Below are 16,846 nucleotides of genomic sequence, written 5' to 3'. Positions count from 1 at the left end.
TGCAGGAGGCACTTGGCACTGTCAAACCAGCCACAGATGCCTTTGGGGGCACCTTGCATCTGGGAGGTATCCTGATCCGTGCGGAATTTCAGCAGGCAGCCGGCCACTCCGGGCCTTCGGGTCCAGGATGTGAACCATGACCTTTCCCCAGAGAAACAAAAGTCACCAGGCCAGGTTCCTGATGTCAGTTTGCAGGAGGCACTTGGCACTGTCAAACCAGCCACAGTTGCCTGTAGGTGTACCTTGCATCTGGGCGGCATCCTGATCCATTCGGAATTTCAGCAGGCAGCAGGCCACTCCGGGCCTAAGGGTCCAGGTTATGAAGCATGGCCTTTCCACAGAGAAACAAAAGTCACCAGGCCAGGTTCCTGATGTCAGTTTGCAGGAGGCACTTGGCACTGTCAAACCAGCCACTGTTGCCTGTGGGGTCTTCTGTCATGTGGAGGCTATCCTGATTCATGCGGAATTTAACCAGGCAGCCGGCCACTCCGGGCCACCGGGCCCTGGACATGTACAATGGCCTTTCCCCAGAGAAACAAAAGTCACCAAGCCAGGTTGCTGATGTCAGTTTGCAGGAGGCACTTGGCACTGTCAAACCAGCCACAGTTGCCTGTGGGGGCACATTCCATCTGGGAGGCATCCTGATCCGTGCGGAATTTCAGCAGGCAGCCGAGCAGGCCGGGCCCCCCGGCCCTGGACACGAACGATGGCCTTTCCCCTGAGAAACAAAAGTCACCAGGCCAGGTTCCTGATGTCAGTTTGCAGGAGGCACTTGGCACTGTCAAACCAGCCACTGTTGCCTGTGGGGGCTCCCTTCATCTAGGCGCTATCCTGATCCGTGCGGAATTTCAGCAGGCAGCCGGCCAATCCAGGCCACCCGGCCCTGGATAGCAACGATGGCCTTTCCCCAGAGAAACAAAAGTCAACATGCCATGTTCCTGATGTCAGTTTGCAGGAGGCACTTGGCACTGTCAAACCAGCCACAGGTGCCTGTGGGGGCACCTTGCATCTGGGAAGTATCCTGATCCGTGCGGAATTTCAGCAGGCAGCTGGCCACTCCGGGCCTAAGGGTCCAGGATATGAAGCATGGCCTTTCCACAGAGAAACAAAAGTCACCAGGCCAGGTTCCTGATGTCAGTTTGCAGGAGGCACTTGGCACTGTCAAACCAGCCACTGTTGCCTGTGGAGGTACCTTCGGTCTGAGAGGTATCCTGATCCGTTTCGAATTTCAGCAGGCAGCCGGCCACTCTGGGCCACCGGGCCCTAGAGAGGAACGATGGCCTTTCCCCTGAGAAACAAAAGTCAGCAGGCCAGGTTCCTGATGTCAGTTTGCAGGAGGCACTTGGCACTGTCAAACCAGCCACTGGTGCCTGTGGGGGCATTTGCTTCTAGGTGGTATCCTCATCTGTGCGGAATTTCAGCAGGCAGCCGGCCACTCCTAGCCCCCGGGCACTGGACTTGAACCATGGCCTTTCCCCAGAGAAACAAAAGTCACCAGGCCAGGTTGCTGATGTCAGTTTGCAGGAGGCACTTGGCACTGTCAAACCAGCCACTGTTGCCTGTGGGAGCACATTTCATCTGGGATGTATCCTCAACCGTTTGGAATTTCAGGAGGCAGCCGTCCACTACGGATGACCGGCGCTGGGCACGAACTATGGCCTCTCCACAGAGAAACAAAAGTCACCAGGCCAGGTTCCTGATGTCAGTTTGCAGGAGGCACTTGGCACTGTCAAACCAGCCACAGGTGTCTGTGGGGGCACCTTGAATCTGGGCGGCATCCTGATCCGTTCGGAATTTCAGCAGGCAGCCGGTCACTCTGGGCCTAAGGGTCCAGGATATGAAGCATGGCCTTTCCCCTGAGAAACAAAAGTCACCAGGCCAGGTTCCTGATGTCAGTTTGCAGGAGGCACTTGGCACTGTCAAACCAGCCACTGTTGCCTGTGGAGGTACCTTCGGTCTGAGAGGTATCCTGATCCGTTTGGAATTTCAGCAGGCAGCTGGCCACTCCGGGCCACCGGGCCCTGGACGTGTACAATGGCCTTTCCCCAGAGAAAGAAAAGTCACCAGGCCAGGTTCCTGATGTCAGTTTGCAGGAGGCACTTGGCACTGTCAAACCAGCCACAGTTGCCTGTAGGGGCACCTTGCATCTGGGAGATATCCTCAGAATTGTGGAATTTCAGCAGGCGGACGGCCATTCAGGGCATCCAGGCCCTGTACATATACAATGGCCTGTCCCCAGAGAAACAAAAGTCACCAGGCCAGGTTCCTGATGTCAGTTTGCAGGAGGCACTTGGCACTGTCAAACCAGCCACTGTTGCCTGTGGGGGCTCCCTTCATCTAGGCGGTATCCTGATCCGTGCGGAATTTCAGCAGGCAGCCGGCCACTCCGGGCCTTCGGGTCCAGGATGTGAAACATGGCCTTTCCCCAGAGAAACAAAAGTCACCAGGCCAGGTTGCTGATGTCAGTTTGCAGGAGGCACTTGGCACTGTCAAACCAGCCACTGTTGCCTGTGGGAGCACATTTCATCTGGGATGTATCCTCAACCGTTTGGAATTTCAGGAGGCAGCCGTCCACTACGGGCGACCGGCGCTGGGCACGAACTATGGCCTCTCCACAGAGAAACAAAAGTCACCAGGCCAGGTTCCTGATGTCAGTTTGCAGGAGGCACTTGGCACTGTCAAACCAGCCACAGTTGCCTGTGGGGGCACTTTCCATCTGGGAGGCATCCTGATCCGTGCGGAATTTCAGCAGGCAGCCAGGCACGCCGGGCCGCAAGACCATGGACGCGAACTATGGCCTTTCCCCAGAGAAACAAAAGTCACCAGGCCAGGTTCCTGATGTCAGTTTGCAGGAGCCATTTGGCACTGTCAAACCAGCCACAATTCCCTGTGGGGGCACCTTGCATCTGGGAGATATCCTCAGCCATGCGGAATTTCAGCAGGCGGAGGGCCACTCAGGGCCTCCCGGCCCTGGACATATACAATGGCCTTTCCCCAGAGAAACAAAAGTCACCAGGCCAGGTTCCTGATGTCAGTTTGCAGGAGGCACTTGGCACTCTCAAACCAGCCACAGTTGCCTGTAGGGGCACCTTGCATCTGGGCGGCATCCTGATCCGTACAGTATTTCAGCAGGCAGAAGGGCACACAGGGCCGCTAGGCTCTGGAGACGATCTATGACCTTTCCCCAGAGAAACAAAAGTCACCAGGCCAGGTTCCTGATGTCAGTTTGCAGGAGGCACTTGGCACTGTCAAACCAGCCACTGTTGCCTGTGGGGGCTCCCTTCATCTAGGCGCTATCCTGATCCGTGCGGAATTTCAGCAGGCAGCCGGCCAATCCAGGCCACCCGGCCCTGGATAGCAACGATGGCCTTTCCCCAGAGAAACAAAAGTCAACATGCCAGGTTCCTGATGTCAGTTTGCAGGAGGCACTTGGCACTGTCAAACCAGCCACAGATGCCTGTGGGGGCACCTTGCATCTGGGAAGTATCCTGATCCGTGCGGAATTTCAGCAGGCAGCTGGCCACTCCGGGCCTAAGGGTCCAGGATATGAAGCATGGCCTTTCCACAGAGAAACAAAAGTCACCAGGCCAGGTTCCTGATGTCAGTTTGCAGGAGGCACTTGGCACTGTCAAACCAGCCACTGTTGCCTGTGGAGGTACCTTCGGTCTGAGAGGTATCCTGATCCGTTTCGAATTTCAGCAGGCAGCCGGCCACTCTGGGCCACCGGGCCCTAGAGAGGAACGATGGCCTTTCCCCTGAGAAACAAAAGTCAGCAGGCCAGGTTCCTGATGTCAGTTTGCAGGAGGCACTTGGCACTGTCAAACCAGCCACTGGTGCCTGTGGGGGCATTTGCTTCTAGGTGGTATCCTCATCTGTGCGGAATTTCAGCAGGCAGCCGGCCACTCCTAGCCACCGGGCACTGGACTTGAACCATGGCCTTTCCCCAGAGAAACAAAAGTCACCAGGCCAGGTTGCTGATGTCAGTTTGCAGGAGGCACTTGGCACTGTCAAACCAGCCACTGTTGCCTGTGGGAGCACATTTCATCTGGGATGTATCCTCAACCGTTTGGAATTTCAGGAGGCAGCCGTCCACTACGGACGACCGGCGCTGGGCACGAACTATGGCCTCTCCACAGAGAAACAAAAGTCACCAGGCCAGGTTCCTGATGTCAGTTTGCAGGAGGCACTTGGCACTGTCAAACCAGCCACAGGTGTCTGTGGGGGCACCTTGAATCTGGGCGGCATCCTGATCCGTTCGGAATTTCAGCAGGCAGCCGGTCACTCTGGGCCTAAGGGTCCAGGATATGAAGCATGGCCTTTCCCCTGAGAAACAAAAGTCACCAGGCCAGGTTCCTGATGTCAGTTTGCAGGAGGCACTTGGCACTGTCAAACCAGCCACTGTTGCCTGTGGAGGTACCTTCGGTCTGAGAGGTATCCTGATCCGTTTGGAATTTCAGCAGGCAGCTGGCCACTCCGGGCCACCGGGCCCTGGACGTGTACAATGGCCTTTCCCCAGAGAAACAAAAGTCACCAGGCCAGGTTCCTGATGTCAGTTTGCAGGAGGCACTTGGCACTGTCAAACCAGCCACAGTTGCCTGTAGGGGCACCTTGCATCTGGGAGATATCCTCAGAATTGTGGAATTTCAGCAGGCGGACGGCCATTCAGGGCATCCAGGCCCTGTACATATACAATGGCCTGTCCCCAGAGAAACAAAAGTCACCAGGCCAGGTTCCTGATGTCAGTTTGCAGGAGGCACTTGGCACTGTCAAACCAGCCACTGTTGCCTGTGGGGGCTCCCTTCATCTAGGCGGTATCCTGATCCGTGCGGAATTTCAGCAGGCAGCCGGCCACTCCGGGCCTTCGGGTCCAGGATGTGAAACATGGCCTTTCCCCAGAGAAACAAAAGTCACCAGGCCAGGTTGCTGATGTCAGTTTGCAGGAGGCACTTGGCACTGTCAAACCAGCCACTGTTGCCTGTGGGAGCACATTTCATCTGGGATGTATCCTCAACCGTTTGGAATTTCAGAGGGCAGCCGTCCACTACGGGCGACCGGCGCTGGGCACGAACTATGGCCTCTCCACAGAGAAACAAAAGTCACCAGGCCAGGTTCCTGATGTCAGTTTGCAGGAGGCACTTGGCACTGTCAAACCAGCCACAGTTGCCTGTGGGGGCACTTTCCATCTGGGAGGCATCCTGATCCGTGCGGAATTTCAGCAGGCAGCCAGGCACGCCGGGCCGCAAGACCATGGACGCGAACTATGGCCTTTCCCCAGAGAAACAAAAGTCACCATGCCAGGTTCCTGATGTCAGTTTGCAGGAGCCATTTGGCACTGTCAAACCAGCCACAATTCCCTGTGGGGGCACCTTGCATCTGGGAGATATCCTCAGCCATGCGGAATTTCAGCAGGCGGAGGGCCACTCAGGGCCTCCCGGCCCTGGACATATACAATGGCCTTTCCCCAGAGAAACAAAAGTCACCAGGCCAGGTTCCTGATGTCAGTTTGCAGGAGGCACTTGGCACTCTCAAACCAGCCACAGTTGCCTGTAGGGGCACCTTGCATCTGGGCGGCATCCTGATCCGTACAGTATTTCAGCAGGCAGAAGGGCACACAGGGCCGCTAGGCTCTGGAGACGATCTATGACCTTTCCACAGAGAAACAAAAGTCACCAGGCCAGGTTCCTGATGTCAGTTTGCAGGAGGCACTTGGCACTGTCAAACCAGCCACAGATGCCTGTGGGGGCATCTTGCATCTGGGAAGTATCCTGAACCGTGCGGAATTTCAGGAGGCAGCTGGCCACTCCGGGCCTAAGGGTCCAGGATATGAAGCATGGCCTTTCCACAGAGAAACAAAAGTCACCAGGCCAGGTTCCTGATGTCAGTTTGCAGGAGGCACTTGGCACTGTCAAACCAGCCACTGTTGCCTGTGGAGGTACCTTCGGTCTGAGAGGTATCCTGATCCGTTTCGAATTTCAGCAGGCAGCCGGCCACCCTGGGCCACCGGGCCCTAGAGAGGAACGATGGCCTTTCCCCTGAGAAACAAAAGTCACCAGGCCAGGTTCCTGATGTCAGTTTGCAGGAGGCACTTGGCACTGTCAAACCAGCCACAGATGCCTTTGGGGGCACCTTGCATCTGGGAGGTATCCTGATCCGTGCGGAATTTCAGCAGGCAGCCGGCCACTCCGGCCCTTGGGGTCCAGGATGTGAACCATGGTCTTTCCCCAGAGAAACAAAAGTCACCAGGCCAGGTTGCTGATGTCAGTTTGCAGGAGGCACTTGGCACTGTCAAACCAGCCACTGTTGCCTGTGGGAGCACATTTCATCTGGGATGTATCCTCAACCGTTTGGAATTTCAGGAGGCAGCCGTCCACTACGGGCGACCGGCGCTGGGCACGAACTATGGCCTCTCCACAGAGAAACAAAAGTCACCAGGCCAGGTTCCTGATGTCAGTTTGCAGGAGGCACTTGGCACTGTCAAACCAGCCACAGGTGTCTGTGTGGGCACCTTGAATCTGGGCGGCATCCTGATCCGTTCGGAATTTCAGCAGGCAGCCGGTCACTCTGGGCCTAAGGGTCCAGGATATGAAGCATGGCCTTTCCCCCGAGAAACAAAAGTCACCAGGCCAGGTTGCTGATGTCAGTTTGCAGGAGGCACTTGGCACTGTCAAACCAGCCACTGTTGCCTGTGGAGGTACCTTCGGTCTGAGAGGTATCCTGATCCGTTTGGAATTTCAGCAGGCAGCTGGCCACTCCGGGCCACCGGGCCCTGGACGTGTACAATGGCCTTTCCCCAGAGAAACAAAAGTCACCAGGCCAGGTTCCTGATGTCAGTTTGCAGGAGGCACTTGGCACTGTCAAACCAGCCACAGTTGCCTGTAGGGGCACCTTGCATCTGGGAGATATCCTCAGAATTGTGGAATTTCAGCAAGCGGACGGCCATTCAGAGCATCCAGGCCCTGTACATATACAATGGCCTGTCCCCAGAGAAACAAAAGTCACCAGGCCAGGTTCCTGATGTCAGTTTGCAGGAGGCACTTGGCACTGTCAAACCAGCCACTGTTGCCTGTGGGGGCTCCCTTCATCTAGGCGGTATCCTGATCCGTGCGGAATTTCAGCAGGCAGCCGGCAAATCAAGGCCACCAGGCCCTGGATAGCAACGATGGCCTTTCCCCAGAGAAACAAAAATCACCATGCCAGGTTCCTGATGTCAGTTTGCAGGAGGCACTTGGCACTGTTAAACCAGCCACTGTTGCCTGTGGGGTCTCCTGTCATCTGGAGGCTATCCTGATTCATGCGGAATTTAACCAGGCAGCCGGCCACTCCAGGCCACCGGGCCCTGGACATGTACAATGGCCTTTCCCCAGAGAAACAAAAGTCACCAAGCCAGGTTCCTGATGTCAGTTTGCAGGAGGCACTTGGCACTGTCAAACCAGCCACAGTTGCCTGTGGGGGCACTTTCCATCTGGGAGGCATCCTGATCCGTGCTGAATTTCAGCAGGCAGCCGAGCAGGCCGGGCCACCCGGCCCTGGACACGAACGATGGCCTTTCCCCTGAGAAACAAAAGTCACCAGGCCAGGTTCCTGATGTCAGTTTGCAGGAGGCACTTGGCACTGTCAAACCAGCCACAGTTGCCTGTAGGGGCACCTTGCATCTGGGAGATATCCTCAGCCGTGTGGAATTTCAGCAGGCGGACGGCCATTCAGAGAATCCAGGCCCTGTACATATACAATGGCCTGTCCCCAGAGAAACAAAAGTCACCAGGCCAGGTTCCTGATGTCAGTTTGCAGGAGGCACTTGGCACTGTCAAACCAGCCACTGTTGCCTGTGGGGGCTCCCTTCATCTAGGCGGTATCCTGATCCGTGCGGAATTTCAGCAGGCAGCCGGCCAATCCAGGCCACCCGGCCCTGGATAGCAACGATGGCCTTTCCCCAGAGAAACAAAAGTCAACATGCCAGGTTCCTGATGTCAGTTTGCAGGAGGCACTTGGCACTGTCAAACCAGCCACAGATGCCTGTGGGGGCACCTTGCATCTGGGAAGTATCCTGATCCGTGCGGAATTTCATCAGGCAGCTGGCCACTCCGGGCCTAAGGGTCCAGGATATGAAGCATGGCCTTTCCACAGAGAAACAAAAGTCACCAGGCCAGGTTCCTGATGTCAGTTTGCAGGAGGCACTTGGCACTGTCAAACCAGCCACTGTTGCCTGTGGAGGTACCTTCGGTCTGAGAGGGATCCTGATCCGTTTCGAATTTCAGCAGGCAGCCGGCCACTCTGGGCCACCGGGCCCTAGAGAGGAACGATGGCCTTTCCCCTGAGAAACAAAAGTCACCAGGTCAGGTTCCTGATGTCAGTTTGCAGGAGGCACTTGGCACTGTCAAACCAGCCACAGATGCCTTTGGGGGCACCTTGCATCTGGGAGGTATCCTGATCCGTGCGGAATTTCAGCAGGCAGCCGGCCACTCCGGGCCTTCGGGTCCAGGATGTGAACCATGGCATTTCCCCAGAGAAACAAAAGTCACCAGGCCAGGTTGCTGATGTCAGTTTGCAGGAGGCACTTGGCACTGTCAAACCAGCCACTGTTGCCTGTGGGAGCACATTTCATCTGGGATGTATCCTCAACCGTTTGGAATTTCAGGAGGCAGCCGTCCACTACGGGCGACCGGCGCTGGGCACGAACTATGGCCTCTCCACAGAGAAACAAAAGTCACCAGGCCAGGTTCCTGATGTCAGTTTGCAGGAGGCACTTGGCACTGTCAAACCAGCCACAGGTGTCTGTGGGGGCACCTTGAATCTGGGCGGCATCCTGATCCGTTCGGAATTTCAGCAGGCAGCCGGTCACTCTGGGCCTAAGGGTCCAGGATATGAAGCATGGCCTTTCCCCCGAGAAACAAAAGTCACCAGGCCAGGTTGCTGATGTCAGTTTGCAGGAGGCACTTGGCACTGTCAAACCAGCAGCTCTTGCCTGTGGAGGTACCTTCGGTCTGAGAGGTATCCTGATCCGTTTCGAATTTCAGCAGGCAGCTGGCCACTCTGGGCCACCGGGCCCTAGAGAGGAACGATGGCCTTTCCCCTGAGAAACAAAAGTCACCAGGTCAGGTTCCTGATGGCAGTTTGCAGGAGGCACTTGGCACTGTCAAACCAGCCACAGACGCCTTTGGGGGCACCTTGCATCTGGGAGGTATCCTGATCCGTGCGGAATATCAGCAGGCAGCCAGGCACGCCGGGCCGCAAGACCATGGACGCGAACTATGGCCTTTCCCCAGAGAAACAAAAGTCACCAGGCCAGGTTCCTGATGTCAGTTTGCAGGAGCCATTTGGCACTGTCAAACCAGCCACAATTCCCTGTGGGGGCACCTTGCATCTGGGAGATATCCTCAGCCATGCGGAATTTCAGCAGGCGGAGGGCCACTCAGGGCCTCCAGGCCCTGGACATATACAATGGCCTTTCCCCAGAGAAACAAAAGTCACCAGGCCAGGTTCCTGATGTCAGTTTGCAGGAGGCACTTGGCACTCTCAAACCAGCCGCAGTTGCCTGTAGGGGCACCTTGCATCTGGGCGGCATCCTGATCCGTACAGTATTTCAGCAGGCAGAAGGGCACACAGGGCCGTTAGGCTCTGGAGACGATCTATGACCTTTCCCCAGAGAAACAAAAGTCACCAGGCCAGGTTCCGGATGTCAGTTTGCAGGAGGCACTTGGCACTGTCAAACCAGCCACAGATGCCTTTGGGGGCACCTTGCATCTGGGAAGTATCCTGATCCGTGCGGAATTTCAGCAGGCAGCTGGCCACTCCGGGCCTAAGGGTCCAGGATATGAAGCATGGCCTTTCCACAGAGAAACAAAAGTCACCAGGCCAGGTTCCTGATGTCAGTTGGCAGGAGGCACTTGGCACTGTCAAACCAGCCACTGTTGCCTGTGGAGGTACCTTCGATCTGAGAGGGATCCTGATCCGTTTCGAATTTCAGCAGGCAGCCGGCCACTCTGGGCCACCGGGCCCTAGAGAGGAACGATGGCCTTTCCCCTGAGAAACAAAAGTCACCAGGTCAGGTTCCTGATGTCAGTTTGCAGGAGGCACTTGGCACTGTCAAACCAGCCACAGATGCCTTTGGGGGCACCTTGCATCTGGGAGGTATCCTGATCCGTGCGGAATTTCAGCAGGCAGCCGGCCACTCCGGGCCTTCGGGTCCAGGATGTGAACCATGGCCTTTCCCCAGAGAAACAAAAGTCACCAGGCCAGGTTGCTGATGTCAGTTTGCAGGAGGCACTTGGCACTGTCAAACCAGCCACTGTTGCCTGTGGGAGCACATTTCATCTGGGATGTATCCTCAACCGTTTGGAATTTCAGGAGGCAGCCGTCCACTACGGGCGACTGGCGCTGGGCACGAACTATGGCCTCTCCACAGAGAAACAAAAGTCACCAGGCCAGGTTCCTGATGTCAGTTTGCAGGAGGCACTTGGCACTGTCAAACCAGCCACAGTTGCCTGTGGGGGCACTTTCCATCTGGGAGGCATCCTGATCCGTGCGGAATTTCAGCAGGCAGCCAGGCACGCCGGGCCGCAAGACCATGGACGCGAACTATTGCCTTTCCCCAGAGAAACAAAAGTCACCAGGCCAGGTTCCTGATGTCAGTTTGCAGGAGCCATTTGGCACTGTCAAACCAGCCACAATTCCCTGTGGGGGCACCTTGCATCTGGGAGATATCCTCAGCCATGCGGAATTTCAGCAGGCGGAGGGCCACTCAGGGCCTCCAGGCCCTGGACATATACAATGGCCTTTCCCCAGAGAAACAAAAGTCACCAGGCCAGGTTCCTGATGTCAGTTTGCAGGAGGCACTTGGCACTCTCAAACCAGCCACAGTTGCCTGTAGGGGCACCTTGCATCTGGGCGGCATCCTGATCCGTACAGTATTTCAGCAGGCAGAAGGGCACACAGGGCCGTTAGGCTCTGGAGACGATCTATGACCTTTCCCCAGAGAAACAAAAGTCACCAGGCCAGGTTCCGGATGTCAGTTTGCAGGAGGCACTTGGCACTGTCAAACCAGCCACAGATGCCTTTGGGGGCACCTTGCATCTGGGAAGTATCCTGATCCGTGCGGAATTTCAGCAGGCAGCTGGCCACTCCGGGCCTAAGGGTCCAGGATATGAAGCATGGCCTTTCCACAGAGAAACAAAAGTCACCAGGCCAGGTTCCTGATGTCAGTTGGCAGGAGGCACTTGGCACTGTCAAACCAGCCACTGTTGCCTGTGGAGGTACCTTCGATCTGAGAGGGATCCTGATCCGTTTTGAATTTCAGCAGGCAGCCGGCCACTCTGGGCCACCGGGCCCTAGAGAGGAACGATGGCCTTTCCCCTGAGAAACAAAAGTCACCAGGTCAGGTTCCTGATGTCAGTTTGCAGGAGGCACTTGGCACTGTCAAACCAGCCACAGATGCCTTTGGGGGCACCTTGCATCTGGGAGGTATCCTGATCCGTGCGGAATTTCAGCAGGCAGCCGGCCACTCCGGGCCTTCGGGTCCAGGATGTGAACCATGGCCTTTCCCCAGAGAAACAAAAGTCACCAGGCCAGGTTGCTGATGTCAGTTTGCAGGAGGCACTTGGCACTGTCAAACCAGCCACTGTTGCCTGTGGGAGCACATTTCATCTGGGATGTATCCTCAACCGTTTGGAATTTCAGGAGGCAGCCGTCCACTACGGGCGACCGGCGCTGGGCACGAACTATGGCCTCTCCACAGAGAAACAAAAGTCACCAGGCCAGGTTCCTGATGTCAGTTTGCAGGAGGCACTTGGCACTGTCAAACCAGCCACAGTTGCCTGTGGGGGCACTTTCCATCTGGGAGGCATCCTGATCCGTGCGGAATTTCAGCAGGCAGCCAGGCACGCCGGGCCGCAAGACCATGGACGCGAACTATTGCCTTTCCCCAGAGAAACAAAAGTCACCAGGCCAGGTTCCTGATGTCAGTTTGCAGGAGCCATTTGGCACTGTCAAACCAGCCACAATTCCCTGTGGGGGCACCTTGCATCTGGGAGATATCCTCAGCCATGCGGAATTTCAGCAGGCGGAGGGCCACTCAGGGCCTCCAGGCCCTGGACATATACAATGGCCTTTCCCCAGAGAAACAAAAGTCACCAGGCCAGGTTCCTGATGTCAGTTTGCAGGAGGCACTTGGCACTCTCAAACCAGCCACAGTTGCCTGTAGGGGCACCTTGCATCTGGGCGGCATCCTGATCCGTACAGTATTTCAGCAGGCAGAAGGGCACACAGGGCCGCTAGGCTCTGGAGACGATCTATGACCTTTCCCCAGAGAAACAAAAGTCACCAGGCCAGGTTCCTGATGTCAGTTTGCAGGAGGCACTTGGCACTGTCAAACCAGCCACTGTTGCCTGTGGGGTCTCCTGTCATCTGGAGGCTATCCTGATTCATGCGGAATTTAACCAGGCAGCCGGCCACTCCGGGCCACCGGGCCCTGGACATGTACAATGGCCTTTCCCCAGAGAAACAAAAGTCACCAAGCCAGGTTGCTGATGTCAGTTTGCAGGAGGCACTTGGCACTGTCAAACCAGCCACAGTTGCCTGTGGGTGCACTTTGCATCTGGGAGGCATCCTGATCCGTGCGGAATTTCAGCAGGCAGCCGAGCAGGCCGGGCCACCCGGCCCTGGACACGAACGATGGCCTTTCCCCTGAGAAACAAAAGTCACCAGGCCAGGTTCCTGATGTCAGTTTGCAGAAGGCACTTGGCACTGTCAAACCAGCCACTGTTGCCTGTAGGGGCACCTTGCATCTGGGAGATATCCTTAGCCGTGTGGAATTTCAGCAGGCGGACGGCCATTCAGAGCATCCAGGCCCTGTACATATACAATGGCCTGTCCCCAGAGAAACAAAAGTCACCAGGCCAGGTTCCTGATGTCAGTTTGCAGGAGGCACTTGGCACTGTCAAACCAGCCACAGATGCCTGTGGGGGCACCTTGCATCTGGGAAGTATCCTGATCCGTGCGGAATTTCAGCAGGCAGCTGGCCACTCCGGGCCTAAGGGTCCAGGATATGAAGCATGGCCTTTCCACAGAGAAACAAAAGTCACCATGCCAGGTTCCTGATGTCAGTTTGCAGGAGGCACTTGGCACTGTCAAACCAGCAGCTGTTGCCTGTGGAGGTACCTTCGGTCTGAGAGGTATCCTGATCCGTTTCGAATTTCAGCAGGCAGCTGGCCACTCTGGGCCACCGGGCCCTAGAGAGGAACGATGGCCTTTCCCCTGAGAAACAAAAGTCACCAGGTCAGGTTCCTGATGGCAGTTTGCAGGAGGCACTTGGCACTGTCAAACCAGCCACAGACGCCTTTGGGGGCACCTTGCATCTGGGAGGTATCCTGATCCGTGCGGAATATCAGCAGGCAGCCAGGCACGCCGGGCCGCAAGACCATGGACGCGAACTATGGCCTTTCCCCAGAGAAACAAAAGTCACCAGGCCAGGTTCCTGATGTCAGTTTGCAGGAGCCATTTGGCACTGTCAAACCAGCCACAATTCCCTGTGGGGGCACCTTGCATCTGGGAGATATCCTCAGCCATGCGGAATTTCAGCAGGCGGAGGGCCACTCAGGGCCTCCAGGCCCTGGACATATACAATGGCCTTTCCCCAGAGAAACAAAAGTCACCAGGCCAGGTTCCTGATGTCAGTTTGCAGGAGGCACTTGGCACTCTCAAACCAGCCGCAGTTGCCTGTAGGGGCACCTTGCATCTGGGCGGCATCCTGATCCGTACAGTATTTCAGCAGGCAGAAGGGCACACAGGGCCGTTAGGCTCTGGAGACGATCTATGACCTTTCCCCAGAGAAACAAAAGTCACCAGGCCAGGTTCCGGATGTCAGTTTGCAGGAGGCACTTGGCACTGTCAAACCAGCCACAGATGCCTTTGGGGGCACCTTGCATCTGGGAAGTATCCTGATCCGTGCGGAATTTCAGCAGGCAGCTGGCCACTCCGGGCCTAAGGGTCCAGGATATGAAGCATGGCCTTTCCACAGAGAAACAAAAGTCACCAGGCCAGGTTCCTGATGTCAGTTGGCAGGAGGCACTTGGCACTGTCAAACCAGCCACTGTTGCCTGTGGAGGTACCTTCGATCTGAGAGGGATCCTGATCCGTTTCGAATTTCAGCAGGCAGCCGGCCACTCTGGGCCACCGGGCCCTAGAGAGGAACGATGGCCTTTCCCCTGAGAAACAAAAGTCACCAGGTCAGGTTCCTGATGTCAGTTTGCAGGAGGCACTTGGCACTGTCAAACCAGCCACAGATGCCTTTGGGGGCACCTTGCATCTGGGAGGTATCCTGATCCGTGCGGAATTTCAGCAGGCAGCCGGCCACTCCGGGCCTTCGGGTCCAGGATGTGAACCATGGCCTTTCCCCAGAGAAACAAAAGTCACCAGGCCAGGTTGCTGATGTCAGTTTGCAGGAGGCACTTGGCACTGTCAAACCAGCCACTGTTGCCTGTGGGAGCACATTTCATCTGGGATGTATCCTCAACCGTTTGGAATTTCAGGAGGCAGCCGTCCACTACGGGCGACTGGCGCTGGGCACGAACTATGGCCTCTCCACAGAGAAACAAAAGTCACCAGGCCAGGTTCCTGATGTCAGTTTGCAGGAGGCACTTGGCACTGTCAAACCAGCCACAGTTGCCTGTGGGGGCACTTTCCATCTGGGAGGCATCCTGATCCGTGCGGAATTTCAGCAGGCAGCCAGGCACGCCGGGCCGCAAGACCATGGACGCGAACTATTGCCTTTCCCCAGAGAAACAAAAGTCACCAGGCCAGGTTCCTGATGTCAGTTTGCAGGAGCCATTTGGCACTGTCAAACCAGCCACAATTCCCTGTGGGGGCACCTTGCATCTGGGAGATATCCTCAGCCATGCGGAATTTCAGCAGGCGGAGGGCCACTCAGGGCCTCCAGGCCCTGGACATATACAATGGCCTTTCCCCAGAGAAACAAAAGTCACCAGGCCAGGTTCCTGATGTCAGTTTGCAGGAGGCACTTGGCACTCTCAAACCAGCCACAGTTGCCTGTAGGGGCACCTTGCATCTGGGCGGCATCCTGATCCGTACAGTATTTCAGCAGGCAGAAGGGCACACAGGGCCGTTAGGCTCTGGAGACGATCTATGACCTTTCCCCAGAGAAACAAAAGTCACCAGGCCAGGTTCCGGATGTCAGTTTGCAGGAGGCACTTGGCACTGTCAAACCAGCCACAGATGCCTTTGGGGGCACCTTGCATCTGGGAAGTATCCTGATCCGTGCGGAATTTCAGCAGGCAGCTGGCCACTCCGGGCCTAAGGGTCCAGGATATGAAGCATGGCCTTTCCACAGAGAAACAAAAGTCACCAGGCCAGGTTCCTGATGTCAGTTGGCAGGAGGCACTTGGCACTGTCAAACCAGCCACTGTTGCCTGTGGAGGTACCTTCGATCTGAGAGGGATCCTGATCCGTTTTGAATTTCAGCAGGCAGCCGGCCACTCTGGGCCACCGGGCCCTAGAGAGGAACGATGGCCTTTCCCCTGAGAAACAAAAGTCACCAGGTCAGGTTCCTGATGTCAGTTTGCAGGAGGCACTTGGCACTGTCAAACCAGCCACTGTTGCCTGTGGGAGCACATTTCATCTGGGATGTATCCTCAACCGTTTGGAATTTCAGGAGGCAGCCGTCCACTACGGGCGACCGGCGCTGGGCACGAACTATGGCCTCTCCACAGAGAAACAAAAGTCACCAGGCCAGGTTCCTGATGTCAGTTTGCAGGAGGCACTTGGCACTGTCAAACCAGCCACAGTTGCCTGTGGGGGCACTTTCCATCTGGGAGGCATCCTGATCCGTGCGGAATTTCAGCAGGCAGCCAGGCACGCCGGGCCGCAAGACCATGGACGCGAACTATTGCCTTTCCCCAGAGAAACAAAAGTCACCAGGCCAGGTTCCTGATGTCAGTTTGCAGGAGCCATTTGGCACTGTCAAACCAGCCACAATTCCCTGTGGGGGCACCTTGCATCTGGGAGATATCCTCAGCCATGCGGAATTTCAGCAGGCGGAGGGCCACTCAGGGCCTCCAGGCCCTGGACATATACAATGGCCTTTCCCCAGAGAAACAAAAGTCACCAGGCCAGGTTCCTGATGTCAGTTTGCAGGAGGCACTTGGCACTCTCAAACCAGCCACAGTTGCCTGTAGGGGCACCTTGCATCTGGGCGGCATCCTGATCCGTACAGTATTTCAGCAGGCAGAAGGGCACACAGGGCCGCTAGGCTCTGGAGACGATCTATGACCTTTCCCCAGAGAAACAAAAGTCACCAGGCCAGGTTCCTGATGTCAGTTTGCAGGAGGCACTTGGCACTGTCAAACCAGCCACTGTTGCCTGTGGGGTCTCCTGTCATCTGGAGGCTATCCTGATTCATGCGGAATTTAACCAGGCAGCCGGCCACTCCGGGCCACCGGGCCCTGGACATGTACAATGGCCTTTCCCCAGAGAAACAAAAGTCACCAAGCCAGGTTCCTGATGTCAGTTTGCAGGAGGCACTTGGCACTGTCAAACCAGCCACAGTTGCCTGTGGGTGCACTTTGCATCTGGGAGGCATCCTGATCCGTGCGGAATTTCAGCAGGCAGCCGAGCAGGCCGGGCCACCCGGCCCTGGACACGAACGATGGCCTTTCCCCTGAGAAACAAAAGTCACCAGGCCAGGTTCCTGATGTCAGTTTGCAGAAGGCACTTGGCACTGTCAAACCAGCCACTGTTGCCTGTAGGGGCACCTTGCATCTGGGAGATATCCTTAGCCGTGTGGAATTTCAGCAGGCGGACGGCCATTCAGAGCATCCAGGCCCTGTACATATACAAT

The sequence above is a fragment of the Passer domesticus genome, chromosome 6 (genome assembly GCF_036417665.1).
Source record: "Passer domesticus isolate bPasDom1 chromosome 6, bPasDom1.hap1, whole genome shotgun sequence".
NCBI lineage: Eukaryota > Metazoa > Chordata > Aves > Passeriformes > Passeridae > Passer > Passer domesticus.
This window is presented reverse-complemented; position numbering follows the sequence as displayed.